Below are 17,235 nucleotides of genomic sequence, written 5' to 3' on the forward strand. Positions count from 1 at the left end.
ATTCCCCAAGTCAGTTGACGAGACCGAGAGATTGGAGCACCCCAGTTCATACAGCAGTAGATCCAATAGGGGATCCGGGAGGCCCTAGATGGCCGGAGGATGTGAGGGGATCAGGACGGAAATCCTTCCAGGAGCTAAGTGAGTACATGAAGAAATGGGATGAGGCAGTGGAGGCTCACAAGAGCATCATAGCAGCGGAAGCTGGAAGGGAAAGCCAAGACAGCAGGACCCGGACTCACTGTGGGGCTGACGAAAGCAGTCCGGAGTGGGACGGGAAGAGTCAGGACAGTAGAGGAGACACTTGTCCTACCAGGAGAAGAGGGAGACCAGACCTGGAAAACAGGAGCCCCGAGTGTGGGGGGGTGTCTCGCCCAATTCACAGCGAAGGGGATAGGAGAACGCAGGAGTACAGGAACAGTTTTAAGTGCACCCACTATGCGTCTGACAATAGTGGGCAGAAGGAGAGTTGCGAGAGGTCTCGCCATAACCCCTGTGACTACGGACAGGAACGCAGTCCTGGGGAGATGGGGAGCTGAGAAGGAACCTACCGAATCTTGAGTGACACTAGGCAACGAGAAAATAGCGACAGAAGGGAGAACAGCAGGGAATCCTACCAGGGAGCAAGAGAGGACAGAGAGAGTGGACAAAATGAGAATGGGGGAAACAGGCCCGTGTTTCATCACCTTCCAAGACAGGATGGCCGAGCATGGGACCTAGAGAGATGGGAACAAGGGAGAACTCTCCTTAACTCCCCTGAGCCCAAGCGTAGGACTCGAAGTTGGGACGGGAGAGAGACTAGTGAACCCTCTAAAAAAGGCATACTGCGAGCCGAGATAAAAGCCAAGAGACTTGATGTCGCCAGCCTAAAATCAGATCTGGATGACATGGTGGATGGTACCTTGCCTCTAGAGAGAATGGAGATGTATGAACAGGATGAGATACTGTTCATGGCAAAGGACATCACTCGGAAAGCGAGAGCGGCACATGAGAAATTAGTTGAACTGGCAGGAAAATATATGGTAGACCTGTCAAGGACCAAAGCATTACAGGGTAACCATAGGCTACATTATTCAGATCAGGACCTAGAAGAGAGAAGAACAATAGGATTAAAAACACACATAAGGGAACTGATCATGGGAATAAGGACATGGAGAGCGCTGGATAAATGGGAAGAAAGGTGGTCCAAGAAAGGGACCGTTAGGAGAAGCATGATTGGGATGACCCCAGAGGGAGGACTGCAGAGAGTAGAGGCATACCCTTTGCGTGAGGTTGCAAACGGGAACTATGTGCATGTGCCGTGGAGTAGGGGAGACTTAGCAGCCTTTACCAACTCCTTCCCTAAATTGAGGGAGAACCCGGTGGAGTGGTACAAACAGGTGGAGAGGTTCGTAAAAATCTCCAAGGTACTATGGATAGATCTGAACACACTGTTTGACATAGTGGTACCAGGAGACTTGTGGACAGCATGTAAGGTTAGTGCTGAGTGGCCCACAGCAGAACCAGAGAGAGATGCACGGACCAATGGACCGTCCGAGACAGTAATGGTAAAATACGAGAGGGTGATAACTTGGCTGAAAGACAAGGTGCCAATGCAGGACATAGATTGGGTCAAAACAGATCGAACTAGGCAGGAACCCAAAGAGACAGTTCATGAATATTATGAGAGATTGCTGAAGGCGTTTAAACAATATAGCGGGTTGGACGTAATGGACCCGAAAGACATAGGGCAGTTTGTGTCTAAGTTTGTCTTGGGTTTGAGACCGGATATTAGTCTAATGATTCAGCAACACTTGATTTGTTGGCAAAATAAACCTTTGGATGAAATTCTGAGATATGCTAGGTACTGTTGTGATGAAATAGACTCAAAGGCAAAGAAGCTAAAGGAAAAACTGATGGTGGTGCAGATGCAGTCAGCTGGTAAGGGTGGACAACAGCAACAGCAACAGGGAACAGGGACTGGGGGTAAGAAACAGTATAGTCAGAACAAGGGCAATGAGGAGAACTCCACCTTTAGACCTAGGGTGGACATTGCGGCATTGAAAAAGACGACCCGGTGCCACCAGTGTAACGAGGTGGGACATTGGAAACGCGAGTGTCCCTACAACGTTGAAATTGGAGAACAAGAAGTAGAGGAGGAAGAGGCTCAGAGCACCCCAGGAAAAGGAGTAACGCCGTACCAAGGGAAGGTGGTCAAAGGGGGGACCCCAGCTCCGCGAGCTCAGTTCCCTCAACCACCCAGAATAGGGACAACTGGGAAGACCTATAGACAGATGCCTCTGTTTGTAGGAGGAGAGGAGTGCTATTACGTTGATCCCTTAACAGGACAGAGAGTAGAGAGAGAAGACTGTACCCTTGGGGCAGCCTTGGATGTGGACCAAAGGGGACCCTATGTTGAGGCCGAAGTGGCAGGGTGCCCCACGACATTCTTAGTCGGCACAGGAGCCACCCGATCCACGATAAGATCAGCCGCAGTTCCAGGCCTGCCCATGTCTGGAGAGACCATTCAAGTGGTGGGGGTCGCAAACAGGAGAATAACGAGCTCATTGACGGAACCGGTACAGGTGAAAATAGGGAAATACAGCGATGAGCATCAGTTTGTGGTTTGCGACACTAGTCCAGTATGTTTATTGGGAAGAGACCTATTGTGTAAGTTAAATTGTACAATATATTGCACCCCGCAGGGAGTGGAGGTATTGACCAACGATGATGACGCTGACTTCAAAGTCGCTAATTCAAGAATATGTGTGGAGCTGTATCCCACTTTGACAGTGGATGAGCTCCCATGGGATCTAAGAGAGACTGTGGCACCAGAAGTGTGGGACTTCACTGGGGAAGAGATTGGACTGGTAAAGGGAGTAGACCCAGTGAAAATCGTAGTGAAACCGCATGCTGAGTTTCCCAGAACACCCCAATGCAAATTGACTCCAGAAACGATTGCAGGAATAAAGCCTGTGATCGAGTCCATGATTAAGCAGGGAATACTGAAGGAAATCGTGGGTAGTCCGTGTAACTCCCCGATTATGGGTTTGCAGAAGCCCAATGGGAAATTCAGGATAGTGCAGGATCTTCGAAAGATTAATAACATAGTTGTCTCATGTTGTCCAGTGGTACCGAATCCATCAGTGATATTGTTTCAGATACCGTTCCAAGCTGAATGGTTCACTGTGATAGATCTTTGCCAGGCTTTCTTTTCGATCCCTCTGGACGAGGAGAGCCATTTCCTTTTCGCTTTTAAGCTGGAAGGTCGCGTATTAACATGGTGTCGTATCCCACAGGGGTATACAGAGAGCCCATCGATCTTTAACCAGCTGTTGAAGAAAAATCTTGAAAGTCTAGTGCTGCCCCAGAAGTCAGTTCTGGTTCAGTACATAGAGGACCTCCTTGTGGCGTCAGAAACCGAAGAGGCTTGCAGGGAGGACTCCATTGCGTTGCTAAATCATTTGGCCGCAAATGGGCACAAGGTGTCCCCGGGAAAATTGCAGTACTGCCTGACAGAGGTGCAGTACTTGGGGCACAGAATAGAGAAGGGGAAATGGAAGGTGTCCCCAGACAGAATAGAGGCGATAATGAAGATGAATGCGCCCAAGACACAGAGAGAGGTCAGGATGTTCCTAGGGATGGTGGGGTATTGCCGACAGTGGATAGCGAACTTTTCACTGAAAGCAAAACCCTTGCAAAAACTGACGCACAAGGAGGTGAGTGATCCGGTACCATGGGACAAGGACTGTTTGATGGCGTTTCTGCAGCTGAGAGAGGACCTGTGTCGTGCTCCTGCTCTGGGAATGCCAGATTACGATAAAATATTCTTGCTCTACTGTTGTGAAAGAGAGGGTTGTGCTTTGTCTGTGTTGGTCCAAATCCATGGGAATGCCCGTAGACCAGTTGCCTACTTCTCGGCTACTTTAGACCCAGTAGCCGCAGCGTTGCCCGGATGTCTCAAATCCGTTGCTGCAACAGGTGTCAGTATCGAACGTTGCGAGAACATCGTGATGGGGCACCCGTTAGAGGTGTACGTGCCCCATTCTGTTGAATTGTTAATGACCAGGACCAAAACACAGCATCTGACCAATAGCAGGCTCACGCGCTATGAGCAAGTCATTCTTGCTGCAGAGAACGTGACTCTCAAGAGATGCTCTGTTTTGAACCCTGCCACCTTGATGCCACTCCCAGGTGACATTGATGATGATGTATGTACAGATCATGATTGCCTTGATGTGACTGAACTATGCACCAAACCAAGACCCGACATCGTGGATGAGCCACTGACTGACCCTGATGAAATATTCTTTGTCGATGGCTCATGTGTAAGAGACGAAGTTGGGCAGTTGAGAGCAGCTTACGCTGTTTGTACAATTACTGGAGTTGTGGAAGCCGGATGCCTGGAAGGAGTACACTCCGCTCAGGTAGCTGAAATTATTGCATTGACGCGTGCCTGCCTGGCAAGCAACCAAATTCGAGTCACCATATACACCGACAGCCAATATGGTTACGGGGTAGTTCATGATTACGGGCAATTATGGTCTCAAAGAGGCTACATGACTTCGTCAGGTTCCCCCATCCGTAGTGGAGAGTTTGTGCGATTGCTGTTAGAAGCTTTGCAATGTCCAGCAGGTATTGCAGTTGTAAAATGTACCGCCCACACCAGGAATATGGACTTCGTGTCACAAGGCAATAGATATGCCGACGAAGTTGCCAGGTATTGTGCAGAACAAGGGTACTCTTTCACAGAGGTGGAAGTGGGCGGAATAAATGTAAGAACTGAATTAGCCATGATATTGGAAACTGTAGACACTTGGGACGAGTTAAAAGGTATGCAAGAAAATGCACCCGATTTCGAAAAACAAACGTGGGAAACTGCAGGATGTGTAATAGGTGAGGCGCATTTCTGGGTTTCAGCAGATGGAAGAGCAGTGCTGCCCAATGAGATGGTGAACCCAATGGCCAGACAGATACACGGTCCAGTACATCTGGGGAGAGATGCTATGCTGAGGGTGTTCAGGCAAACCTGGTACAACCCTAAGTTCAGAGTAGCAGCAGAAGCAGTGTGCCAGCGTTGTGTGACCTGTCAGCAGTTGAATGTAGGAAAGAGGACACCAGTTGCATTGAGTCACATAGGGAGGTCTGGAGGTCCGTTCAATAGGATGCAATTGGACTTTATTGAAATGCCAAGGTGCAACCGCCTTCGTTATGTCCTGGTGGTTGTTTGCATATTTTCCAGATGGGTCGAGGCATACCCTACACGCAGGTGTGACACCCTCACTGTAGCCAAGTTATTACTTAGGGAACTCATACCACGATTCGGGGTACCGGCCTCTTTGGAATCAGATAGGGGAACCCATTTCAACAGTGAGCTTGTGAAGATGATTTGTGCGGCTCTGAACATAGACCAGGAATTGCATTGTAGTTACCGACCAGAAGCTTCGGGAATTGTGGAACAGATAAACAGCACCATCAAGAATCGAATTGCCAAAATGTGTTCATCAACGTCCCTGAGTTGGCCTGATGCTCTGCCACTGGTCCTTATGAGTATCCGTAGTACCCCAGACAGAAGAACGGGACTGTCACCGCATGAGGTGTTAATGGGGAGGGCAATGAGATTGCCATCAGTACCAACTGCCGCACTGTTAAATATCACAGATGATATGATCCTGGACTATTGTAAGGGGCTGTCTGACGCCATTCATTCTGTGTCCCTTCAGGTGCAGGCTGCCGAGGTTCCGTCGTGCCAGGACCTGTGCCATGACCTGTGCCCTGGAGACTGGGTGCTTGTGAGGAAGCACGTAAGAAGAAGCTGCCTAGATGTTCGTTGGCGTGGGCCCTACCAGATCATCCTGATCACGAACACTGCAGTGAAGGTGGGAGGCCTGCCCAACTGGATCCACGCGTCTCATACGCGGAGGGTTCCAGCACCTCTGGAAGAAACAGCTCCTCTCTCGGATGGAAGTCCAGCTGCGGACCAAGAAGCCATAGAGGGGGCCAGCCAAGCTATAGAGGTGCCAGAAGAAGCTGGGAACGTGTCTGACCAGGCTGAGGACGGTCAGTACAACAGTGAAACGGACGACGCTACCGAAGGGGAAAGTAGCTGGGAGTACGAATCAGACACCAACCAGTCTGAAAGAGAGCGAGAGCAAAGCAGAAGGAGAAGGAGCAGAAGGGTAAGGCGTGGAGAGGCCAGCTGGCCGCAAAGGAGAAGTTCAAGCTTGAGGTCAACTCCAGAGAGAACCCTTGCTCCAATATCGGAAGATTCAGACCCGGAAGAAGGTGCTCAGGGCTCTGAAGCACCAGATCTAAGAAGGTCAAGAAGAGCACGTGTGCCCAGCAGAAGATACGCCACCCCTGAGTGGACATATCTGGCGACAAATGTCGGGGGAACGAGCGACAGGGAGGATACGAGCGGTGCTGGTGACCAGCTCTGAACCCATCATCACAGTAGAAGTACAGCTGTTAGTGCCCGGAGTCGAAGCAGAAGGGTCACTAACGTTCACACTCCCCAACCCTCCCCGCCTAAGCAAGTTAAAGCACATGTTTTTCACTGAATTGCAATTCCCCGACTTTGGAACAAAGATAACAAGCCATGAAGAGCACATTCTTCGTCTGGAAATATTGAACTATGCTATTCAAGCCGCAGGCCCAAGCCTGATCGTAGATGCTTAAAGACTTTGTAAATAAGCAAGAAAAAGAAGATTACCTAGCGCCTAGGAAGCAGAAAATCTTAGGGACCTTCCTATCAGTTGACGGAGAAGGGCTAGGGTTGTCTGTGTTAAAGCTTCAAAAAGACTTTTGCAAAAAGAGACTGCCAGCTTCCAATTGTGTGATTCTAAAAGACTGGTTGATCCGGAGAGACTGTAAAGGAATAAAGAAGAAAAGAACTTTGTTTTGAAATAGAGGGAAGGAATCATACTGTCTGAAGAAATGGAAGCCGGTAGCCCGAATCGTAGAGCCAAATGTATAATAGGCACACTAATAGTAGGAGTGATACTTCTAATAGCTTTAGTAGTTACTGTATCATATGTAGTGGGACATGAGAGAGAGGCAAGGGTACCAGGCGAGAAGTCTGTAGTGACGCCAAGACCCACTGTTGCCAGTAAGAAGGGGGAAAACATACATGAGAAAGCGTTATTAGCAGCAGAAGCTCGTAGGTTACATATGGATGAGTCCCAAGGCGACTTTAGGTCAAATGCTTATGCCAAACTTTTGTACGAATACGTGGATACCATGGAGGTCAAGGATTGCTACGTCTGCATGCAACTGCCGGCGTCTGTAGATGAAGGCATTAGATATCATCACCTCCCGCTGACTTATGGTATTACATGTAGCTTATTGCTTAGCATATTTTATGGGAGAGATAGTTTTGAATACTATTTCTCTAATTATGACTCAGTGTTACCAGAAGTCCCAAACTACAAGCAAATGAACAAGTGGGACTACTGGAAGAGTGAAGACAGATTGGCCAACTTCTTCATTCCTTGGGATACCTTAGATACTTCACATGTCCGCCGAAATAACCTGACATGCAAGGTGTCAGAATAATCGAGAAGAAGTTTATAGGGCAGGTGGATGATCGATATAGAAGGCAAAAGATTTTGAAAAAATCAGGACAATGGAAAACAGATTGGACCGAGGAAGAGAAGGCACACAAGAGAAAGGGTAGTAGTGGTCCAATAGCTTTGGATAAGACGCAGAGAGGGAAGTTATGTCTTCACAGAAGCAAAACGTACTACGAAAATGTATTCGTAGGGGAAGTCAGTTGTGAACATGCTTTCAAGTTAGAATATTACACAAAGGATTTCTTGAAAGGAATGCAAGTGATTCCAAATGTATATTTTGTATGTGGGAGAAATGCTTACGTGAGACTACCTGACAATTGGTATGGATCATGTTACTTGGCAATTGTCTTTCCCAAAATATACCATGCTCAAGATTTAGAGATCATCGAGGGCAAAGCCTCGACAAGAGGGAGAAGAGATCTAGGAGATGCAGAATTAGTTGGAGATGTATTTGGAGCTGCATTTCCTATTTTAGGACTGATCCTCAATGATGTCAAAATTAGGCGACTGGCAACAGTCGTAGACAGGTTGTCTGCCAGCACTGCTAGATCCTTAATGCTGGTGGAAGGAGAGATGCAATCGATAAGGGCCATGGTGCTTCAAAACCGTCTTGCATTAGACGTCCTGCTAGCAAAAGAGGGCGGAGTCTGTAAGGCTTTGAAGGTCCAGGAATGTTGCACTTACATTCCAGACAATTCAAAACCTCTTGAGAAGGTCATTATGAATATAACTAATATTCACAAGGAGATCGAAGACCTAGCTAAAGTAAATGTTTGGGAAAAAGTGGGTCATGGAATGGGAGAAGTTGGAGGTTGGTTTGCCAACCTAGGGAAGAGCTTTGTATGGTATGTGCTGAAACCTATCATCATAATAGTGATCTGTGTGATCCTGTTGTGGGGATTGGTGAGGTCATACCAATGGTATAGATCAAATAGATTGGAGAGATCCAGGAGAGAGCAGTTACAGAGATTGGCTGCAATACAAGACAATCAGTACCGGAGTCTGAGGGCTCTGGAAACGCAGAAACGAGGGGCATTGGCAATAAGTTCAGTTTAAATGTTGATGATGACCCCTAGGGGTCATCAAAGGGGGGAACTGAGAGAGCGCAAACTGAACAAAATGTATGAGTGCACCAGAGTTGCAAGTAGTACGCACAAATCATAAAGAGAAATGCTATGAGTGCTGAAAATGTATTCACCTATACCTTGAAATGTGTAGTTAATCTAGAGATTTCATATAGAAGTGGAATTAATGCAAACATGTGTGAAAATGTATAACTTTATTAGAAGTGATTAATCAGGATCCATGTCATGTAGCTGCTAATGTAAAAATGTCGTGCTGCAAAGCACAGAACAGAGTAGGCCCAGGGCCAGCGCTGAAAGGGTGGGGAAAGGTATTCATTTGCACGACATGGATTGCACTAATGATACACCGATTTGTTTATCCATTAGATTTATATTCCATAGATGTGTTTTCTTATTATGCCAGAGAAAGAAACTAACATGTTATATTAGTTAACTTTTGCGAAAGGGTTGTAGGCCTGAAATGATGAAAGGATTTCTGATTTACATGCACTGATACAGGCCGAGCTGTGTCAGGAAATAAGTTGCAAACTTTTGCTAGAAGTCTATGGGGATGGAGATTCAGCCACGGATGTCTGTCTGCATATGTGAGGGGGATTCAATTAATAACTGGATGAATAGAGTTCTGTTCATAAGATTGGTGTAGACAGGGAGGAGGGTTCAGGAATGTTTTAGGGGGTATCGGCGGGCCGGAGAAGAGTCTGAGAAGCAAGGTCAACGCTAACGCACGAGGCCCAAGGAAAGATCTTCATGGAAAAAGCCAGAATCAACACCACGTGAGGGGCGTCTCACGAGGGGCGTCTCAAATGATATTGTGATTTTGTATTAGGGTCAGCACCCCGGGGTGGAGTTAGAGCAGATGCCTGAGGACCCTTCAGAGAGCGGATGGGTAGGCAGAGAGGGGTCATGGCTGGAGATCATAGGTTTTCACCTAGAGACTAAGAGTGAGTGATCTTCTTAGGAAGTCATTCACAGCTGACACCTTTTGGGTAGGTTGGGACTCTGTTAAGTAGGGATACCATCCAGAGCAGGGTAGGGACAGCCTAACCTGAAACCTTTCCCTCCTGCTGTAAATGACGGAGAGATCCCAATATGTGTCGATGCTTGCAGCACTTTTGATTTTGGAATTAGTTCTAGTCGTGTTCTTTGCTCGCCTGAGGGCTTTTCGAGAGCACATGTTTGTAGTGGTGCCCATATATCTTTTGAATCTCATTTTGAGATGCCTGTACTTGCAGTTAACTTTGACTCTATAATAAATCTTTAAAAGCTAGAAGTAGTCTGTGGTTTTTCCGAGTCAAGCCCATTATTGAGCAACTAACTTGGTATTGGATGCACTTTCTTTCCTCAACGACAGGCAATAAAGGTTCAGTTGATCAGAACGGGGTTTAGATCTATAGTGATAAGATATAGATCTACAATCTCGCCCCAGCACTTGCTGCACCCGTAGCTCAGACCCATGTCACTGGGGACTGTGAGAGCTTCTATGCGCATGCTTTGCTTCATGAATGTGGTTCTGCATAAGGCCTCAGTGTACGTACCTTGCTGCGCCCAAAGCTCAGAGCCATATCACAGGGACTGGGAGGGCTTCTATGCGCATGCTTTACTTCAATGAGGTGGTTCTGCATAAGGCCTCAGTGTACGTACCGTGCTGCGCCCGTAGCTCAGAGCCATGTCACTGGGGGCTCTGAGGGCTTCTATGCGCATGCTTTGCTTCAGTGTGGTGGTTCCACAGTGATGCACCACGCGGGTCCCCCCCTGGTGACTATCCAGCTCTCCCGTTGGCTAGGACTCTGGAACCACACCCACCTTCTGCATCCGCGCGCACAGCAATGATTCTGGAGACCTACTTACTGATTCCCAGGGAGAACACGGAACCCTGGTAATACACAAGTCATAGGCCACGGAAAGCTGCGGCAAGTGGACAATCTTTTCCATACGACTGCAAACCTTCCCATGCGTGAATGGTACAGACTTACAGGCCAGGATATCCACGCATTACAAAATGTAAGCTGGCACAGGCTTCACCGTCGCTCAGAGATTTGCATTTTCTTTCCAGCATTTCACAGTGAATTTGAAGTGTGACTGGCAAAATACAGATGTGGAAAACAAGGATTTGAAAATTCAGCCCATGTATAGAAGTCGTGCTCTGTCCCTGGCCCAGGGCACAGAAGCCAGCGTTGTCCTCAGACGACCCTCTTCCCACTCTGGACTAAATATAAGATAGAGCGAAGAGCCCCGGGAGAACCAGCATTGCCGCTGTGTACCACCCTCCCTCCGCCAGCTGCGGTGGTGTTCTCTCTGCTGCATGAAATGAGTTTGGGGTTTACCTGAAAGTCCTCAATGTCTCGGTGCTATTGTTAACAAGCGATACAAAAGGGGATGATGGATGGAGTGTTTGAGCAAATCAGACACTCACCCTCACACACACACACCTCCTGCTACTTACCGAGACGTGGCTGACTCAAGATTCAGCCCCAGACATTATCTCGGCCTTACCACCAAACTACCGTATTATTCACTCCGATCGGGGTTCTTCTAAACCTGGTGGGGGAGTGGCAGCAATCTTTCGCCACGACCTGAGCGTCACAGCCTTGACTAATCTGAACTTATCAGACTCTGAAAACCTAGTATTTAAAATTGAAACGTCCTATTCCTCCATAGCCTGTGTCCTTCTTTATAGACCCCCTAATAACATGCCGTCTTTTCCCCTAATGTTCAGTGAACAAATCGCCAACCTGGCTATCGAACATGCCAGGATCTTACTGGTGGGGGACTTTAACTATTGGTTCAATGACCCTAGGGAAAGCCCACAGTCGCAGGAACTCACTGAGCTCCTCACTAACCTGAACTTCAATCAACAAGTTCAAGCACCAACCCACAGTAAGGGTCACATATTGGACCAAGTGTGGACCAACTCCCTCTCAGTGACATCCCCGGCCATTTCCCCGTGCCTATGGTCTGATCACTTCCTGCTCAAATTCAATCTAGTCCATCCTTTTAAAAAGACCACTGCTATAGCAACTGGCGGGCGTGCCAGAAAATGGAACTCTTTAGTCAAGCCTGATTTTATACAAACCTTGGCTGCCTCCATCCCCCTCCACCACCCTGATATCAACGTAGCTGAAAGCAACCTCTCTCACTGGCTGCAAGAAGCCAGCGATGTGCATGCCCCGTACAAAACAATTAAACTTGCCCGTAGAGCCGATGCCCAAAAATGGTTCTCCCCAGACCTGAAGGCAAAGAAACTAGCCCTTCGCCAACTTGAACGATTCTGGCGCCGCAATTACGCTTCTGACGCTAAAATCCGATACATTAGTGCCAGGAAGGAATACATGAAATCCATCTTAGTAGCCAAAACGACTTACTTTTCTGACCGTATCACCAATTCGACAAATAAATCTAAAGATATCTTTTCAATCCTTAATGAGATAACCAACTTGGACAATGCCCGTCCCAGCCTGCCACCGACCAGGCTCTGTGTGACTCACTTAACCTCTTTTTCACTGAGAAAATTGCCACCATCAAATCCAGTATTCCTCAATGCTCAATTTTCTCTCTCCTAGAGTCAGACCCCTCTCTCCTAGAGCCAGGTCCCAAAGCTACCGGCTCACTGTGTGAATTCACTCCTATCACTCCAGAACTATTCCAGGAATTATTGTTAAGAGTGAAATCAGGCGCCCCTTCTGACAAATGCCCCCCTTACATCTTAAAAGACTGTTTATCAGTGATTCCGGCACCCGCCTACTCTCTCTTGAATGGCTCACTGACCACTGGACAAGTTCCACGCGCCTTCAAAGAAGCAACAGTAATACCCCTCCTGAAGAAACCGGGCGCAGACCCCACCTGTAACTTAAATTACCGACCTATCTCCCTCCTCCCCTTCCTGGCGAAGGTTTTGGAGGCACATGTTGCCAACTGCTTGTCTAATTTCATCGAGACATCAAACTGCCTAGACATCCATCAAGCGGGCTTTCGCCCTGCGCATTCAACAGAGGCTGTGGTAGTGGCAGTCATGCACCCTTAGGGACTGTGCAGACAACCGTATTCCGCAGGCCTTAGTGCTCCTGGATTTGTCAGCCGCTTTTGACACGGTCGACCACACCATCTTGATCGACCGTGTCACACAGGCTGGCATCCAGGGCACGGCAGCGGCTTGGCTGAAGTGTTAAACCTTAGGCTGCAGCATCAACATTATCGGCGCCATCTTGCCCCCCTTTTCGAGCCCATTCATGCGCGTAAGCGGCAGCCATTTTGAGTACCATGGCCTCTCTGCCCCTCGCTGATAGCCGGCGCGTCTCTCTCTCTCTCTCTCTCTCTCTCCTAACCTCGCAAGCATCCCCCCCCCGCACGCTGACAGCCCCCGCTCTCACATGCCTTGGGTCATAAACCCCTCTTCCACGCAGCTCTGCCTCGGAGCCCCATCCTGTTCCCAGCGCGACACTTCCCTCCATCCCTTTCATGGCCCCGGATCCCTTGATAACACCCCTCTTTCCCTTTGTGCCCGTTTGTCTTCCTCGTTCCCAGGCCGCCACCTGGCCCTGCGGATACTGTTATTGCCCCCCCTCCTGTACAGTAGGAAGCCTCCCCCATCAAAGGATCCAAGAGCTGATCAAAGCCCCCACCCCATGAGATCCGATCAACCTCACACATTCCGTGAATCGGCGGAATGTCCAGCTGCGCGATAATCATCACCTGTTGTGACCGGGGTGGGGACTTCAACTGTAAATGTGTGTGGGAACGGGCCTGAAGCGGGGATTCTGAGGATGTCTTTCCGTACAACAAAGGGTTGACAGAGATGTGTTTTATGCAATAAAGTAATAAACCTGTGTATAAGAGGCCAGGCCTCGGAGATGCAGTTAGAGCACCTCGTGAAGATACCCTGTTGTCTGATTTGACGTGTTCTGCTCCGTCGGAATAAAACTTCTGTTTCCTGCCTTCCAGTCTCCAGCGCCCGCCTCTTTATTTGGGTAAATCTGAGTGGGTATAGAAGCGACTAACGCCGGGCAACTTCGGAAAAGGTCTTCTGCCTGTACCTTTTTCACAATTGGCGTCCCTGGGTGGGCCCATCAGCGACCAGTGGATCCAGTGGGAGAGGTCCTGACGACAGAGTGAACGACTGCAACGATCGGGAGTGCAACTGTCCGATAGACCCTCATCTGACAGCCGATCATCCGAACTTCACTGATTCCGAACAGACCTCTCTCGAGTGATCTACGGTCCTGACTGGGAACCATCAGGAGTGCCACGAGGAATACGAAGAATAGAGGACGATCGGGCGCTGGATTCGGAAGACAAGAAACTGTCCATGCGGTCCGGGTAAGGTCGTGTAAACACGACGAATTGCGAAATGATTGTTTGATTGTTTAGAAAATACTAGTATTACTCTTTGATTGATTTATTTGGAGATTCGCTGTCAGCAAACGGAGAAACAACAGGCTCTCTCTTTGCAAACAGTGAAGGATAGGTAACGCAGCTGTCGTATCTATCTTTCTTCCCCACTGATTAATTGATTGAACCCGAACTACTGTTCGCGGATTACTTTCTGGAGATTCTCTGTCTACAAACAGGAAAGAACAGGTTCCCTCTTTGCAGGTAGTAAAAGGGTAGGGAACGCAGACCTTTGCGTGCCTATTTATTCTCCCCATTGATCGTTTGATTGACCGAGCATCGACTGTTTGATATTGGTTCTTGAGGTATTCACCGCCTGCAAACAACGTAGAATAGAAATATTCTGTCTAGTCTTTGCACGCAGTGATAAGATAGGTAGTGCTGACTTTTGTCCCCATTTTGATCCGTCATGCCTGTCTTCTCCCCACTGATTGGTAGCCTGTTTAGCCCGGACCGCTTATTAGAGATGAACCACCCGGCTCCACTGGAGGGCACCCCTAATAAGGACATGTTCATGAAACATGGATTGATCGCTATAGCCTATAGCAAGCTGTGGCATAAATATACGAAAAAGGATCGAGAAAGTCAGTGGCCACTGATAGGATCCTTCGATGATGATAAAATGAGCGCGCTAGAAACAGCCCTTGGTAAAAAAAAGACAACGCCCACTATGCTTGATAGTATCGGCATGTGGCGCAAAGAAACTGAACAACGTAAAAAGAAAACTGAGAGTAGGTTGGGAAAAGAGCTGCGAAAAGCAGCCCACCTAGCTGCTCAGAAACTAGAAGAAGAGATAAAAGAAAGAGAGGAAGCCAAACAGAAACTAGAAATAGAAACATCAAACCAGTGTCCGGTTAGAACGCCCCCTACGCTCTATCCTGAATTACCCTCGAAACAACGAGCCAACGATGATCTGCTGTTTGGCCCTCCGATCATCTACATGCCCCCTCCATATGCCCCTTCCCAACTTTTAGCACAGCACCCACTACCCCCAAGTACAAACGAGAGTAGTGCCACAGCTTCGGCCCCCATGGCCTCTGTGCCGGCCGAACTCCTTGTATTAGATACTACACAAACAACAACGTTAGGCGACCCCGAGACCCGAGGGGCCGGTTCTGCAAGAACAAACAGGTTAAGCAAAGATGAGCGAGCAGGGATTGACAAGATAGTAAGGACACTAGTAGAAAGGAAGGAAGATGAAGAGTATATCACAGATATATTTAAATCATATACAGGAAGTCACAGACGACACTTCACCGTTCGACTGTGTTACTATGTCTTGAACGCATACGAGGACCGATATCGAGACAAAGGTCCTGAGAGCCTAACGACTCTGTACCGGAAGGTCGATATCGGGGATGAGGGCGAGTGTGATGTGACGGACCTCCTTACGCGTACGCTTGAGGTTTTCCGCCACCTCACTGAACAAAAATCGGGAACTAAAACCACGACATCCGTAGTGACCGAACCACAAACTGAGCAATCTAACACCATGATGCCGATACGAGAAGCTGCCCCTTACTGGGTTCCTCCACGAGGTGAGGGGACTCACGATGATGCAAACAACAAAGATGCAAAAGGAAGGGTAGTGTACAACTGGGTCTACCAGCCGTGGGACCGGCAAGAGATTCTGACATTCCGGAAATCTCTGCCCGATCTACGTAAAAACCCCACTGCCTTCTATACTGAGTTAGCTACAGCCCTAGGTTCGACGATTATGACCCTGGCCGACATCGACTTGTTTTTCGGGTTATGTCTACCAGCTGATGTGTGGAAGCAAATCCGGAAAGTCGACCACCTTGAGCTGTTTGGACATACCTGGTCACAACTCGATGGCATTGATAAACAACGAAAACCTGGACAAAAGCCTTTGAAATCCATTTTAGACCTCCCAGATAAGATCGTACAGAAATTAAAAACCCTGATTCCAGAAAAGAAAGTGGACTGGTCGATAGTAACGGCCTGTCGCCAGAAGCCCCAGGAGGATGTATCGGATTACTTCTCCCGGTTTGAAACGGTGTTCTCCGATTACAGCGGTCAGGACATGACCACTGCAACCGGACACCATCTGTTTGTCCAGAATTATGTTAAGGGTCTGTCACCAGAGGTCTCCCAGAAACTGCAGGCCAGCGAGAGTAGTTGGGCAGCCTCCAAACCTACGGCTATCCTCCAGATGGCCCAATATTATGAACATCAGAAAAATGAAAACGATAGAGCGACAGAGAAAAAGAAGAAAGACTTGAAAGAGAGGGTGATGATTGCGCAACTGCAAGGGGTGACTATAGGACGAGACCAATACAGGGGGAATTATCAGACAAACGTCCCTAAGACTGCACCTCCCAAGGACCGCACTTCGACTCCCCACATTGGACGTACGGACATTAGAGAGGACCAGTGCGCTTTCTGTAAAGGAACTGGCCATTGGAAATCCCAATGCCCGATCCTTTTGGAAATAATCAGAAGCAAAGACCCCAAGGACATAGCAAGTGGACCGAGAAATAGGGGACAACCGCGAGGGCCCCCAAATGACACGACTAACGATAGATCAGGCAGACCAAACACATTTGATCGACCCAGACAGAACCAATGCCAACAATCTGACTACGATGACGCCCACGACTTTGCATAGGACTGCCAAGGGCAAGGGAGGGATCCAGTCGAGCTCTATGTTGACCAGCAAGGTCCTTATGTCACTGCTAAGGTCCTGGGTACAAAGACTCCATTTCTGGTAGACACTGGCGCAACACGTAGTGCGTTATCTAAACGACTGATTCCAAGGGCACCCTTGTCTGGCTCACTCATAACCTCGACAGGTTTCGATGGAACGCCCTCCACTAACCCTTTGTCTGCCCCAATCCTCTTCGACTTAGAAAACAACACCACTGACACCACGTTTTTGCTTTCTGCCAATAGCCCTGACGCCATTATGGGACTTGACTTATTGAAACACTTCCGAGCGACAATCAGATGTTCTCAAGACGGAGTTCGAGTTTTTCTTTACGACAACCCCGTTCTGCTTAGACATTGCCCTCCCCGACGCATGTTTTCCATCACCGACGCTGACACCTCCCTGCTTGACACTCTGCCTCCGCATCTGTGGGCCAAGACGGATTCGGACGTAGGGCGCATGATGATTGACCCAGTGCACATTACTGTCCGACCCGACGCAACACTCCCAAAACTTCCACAATATCGGATATCGCCCGAGGGCGAGAAGG

This window comes from Lissotriton vulgaris, unplaced genomic scaffold, assembly GCF_964263255.1.
Source record: "Lissotriton vulgaris unplaced genomic scaffold, aLisVul1.2 SCAFFOLD_1490, whole genome shotgun sequence".
NCBI lineage: Eukaryota > Metazoa > Chordata > Amphibia > Caudata > Salamandridae > Lissotriton > Lissotriton vulgaris.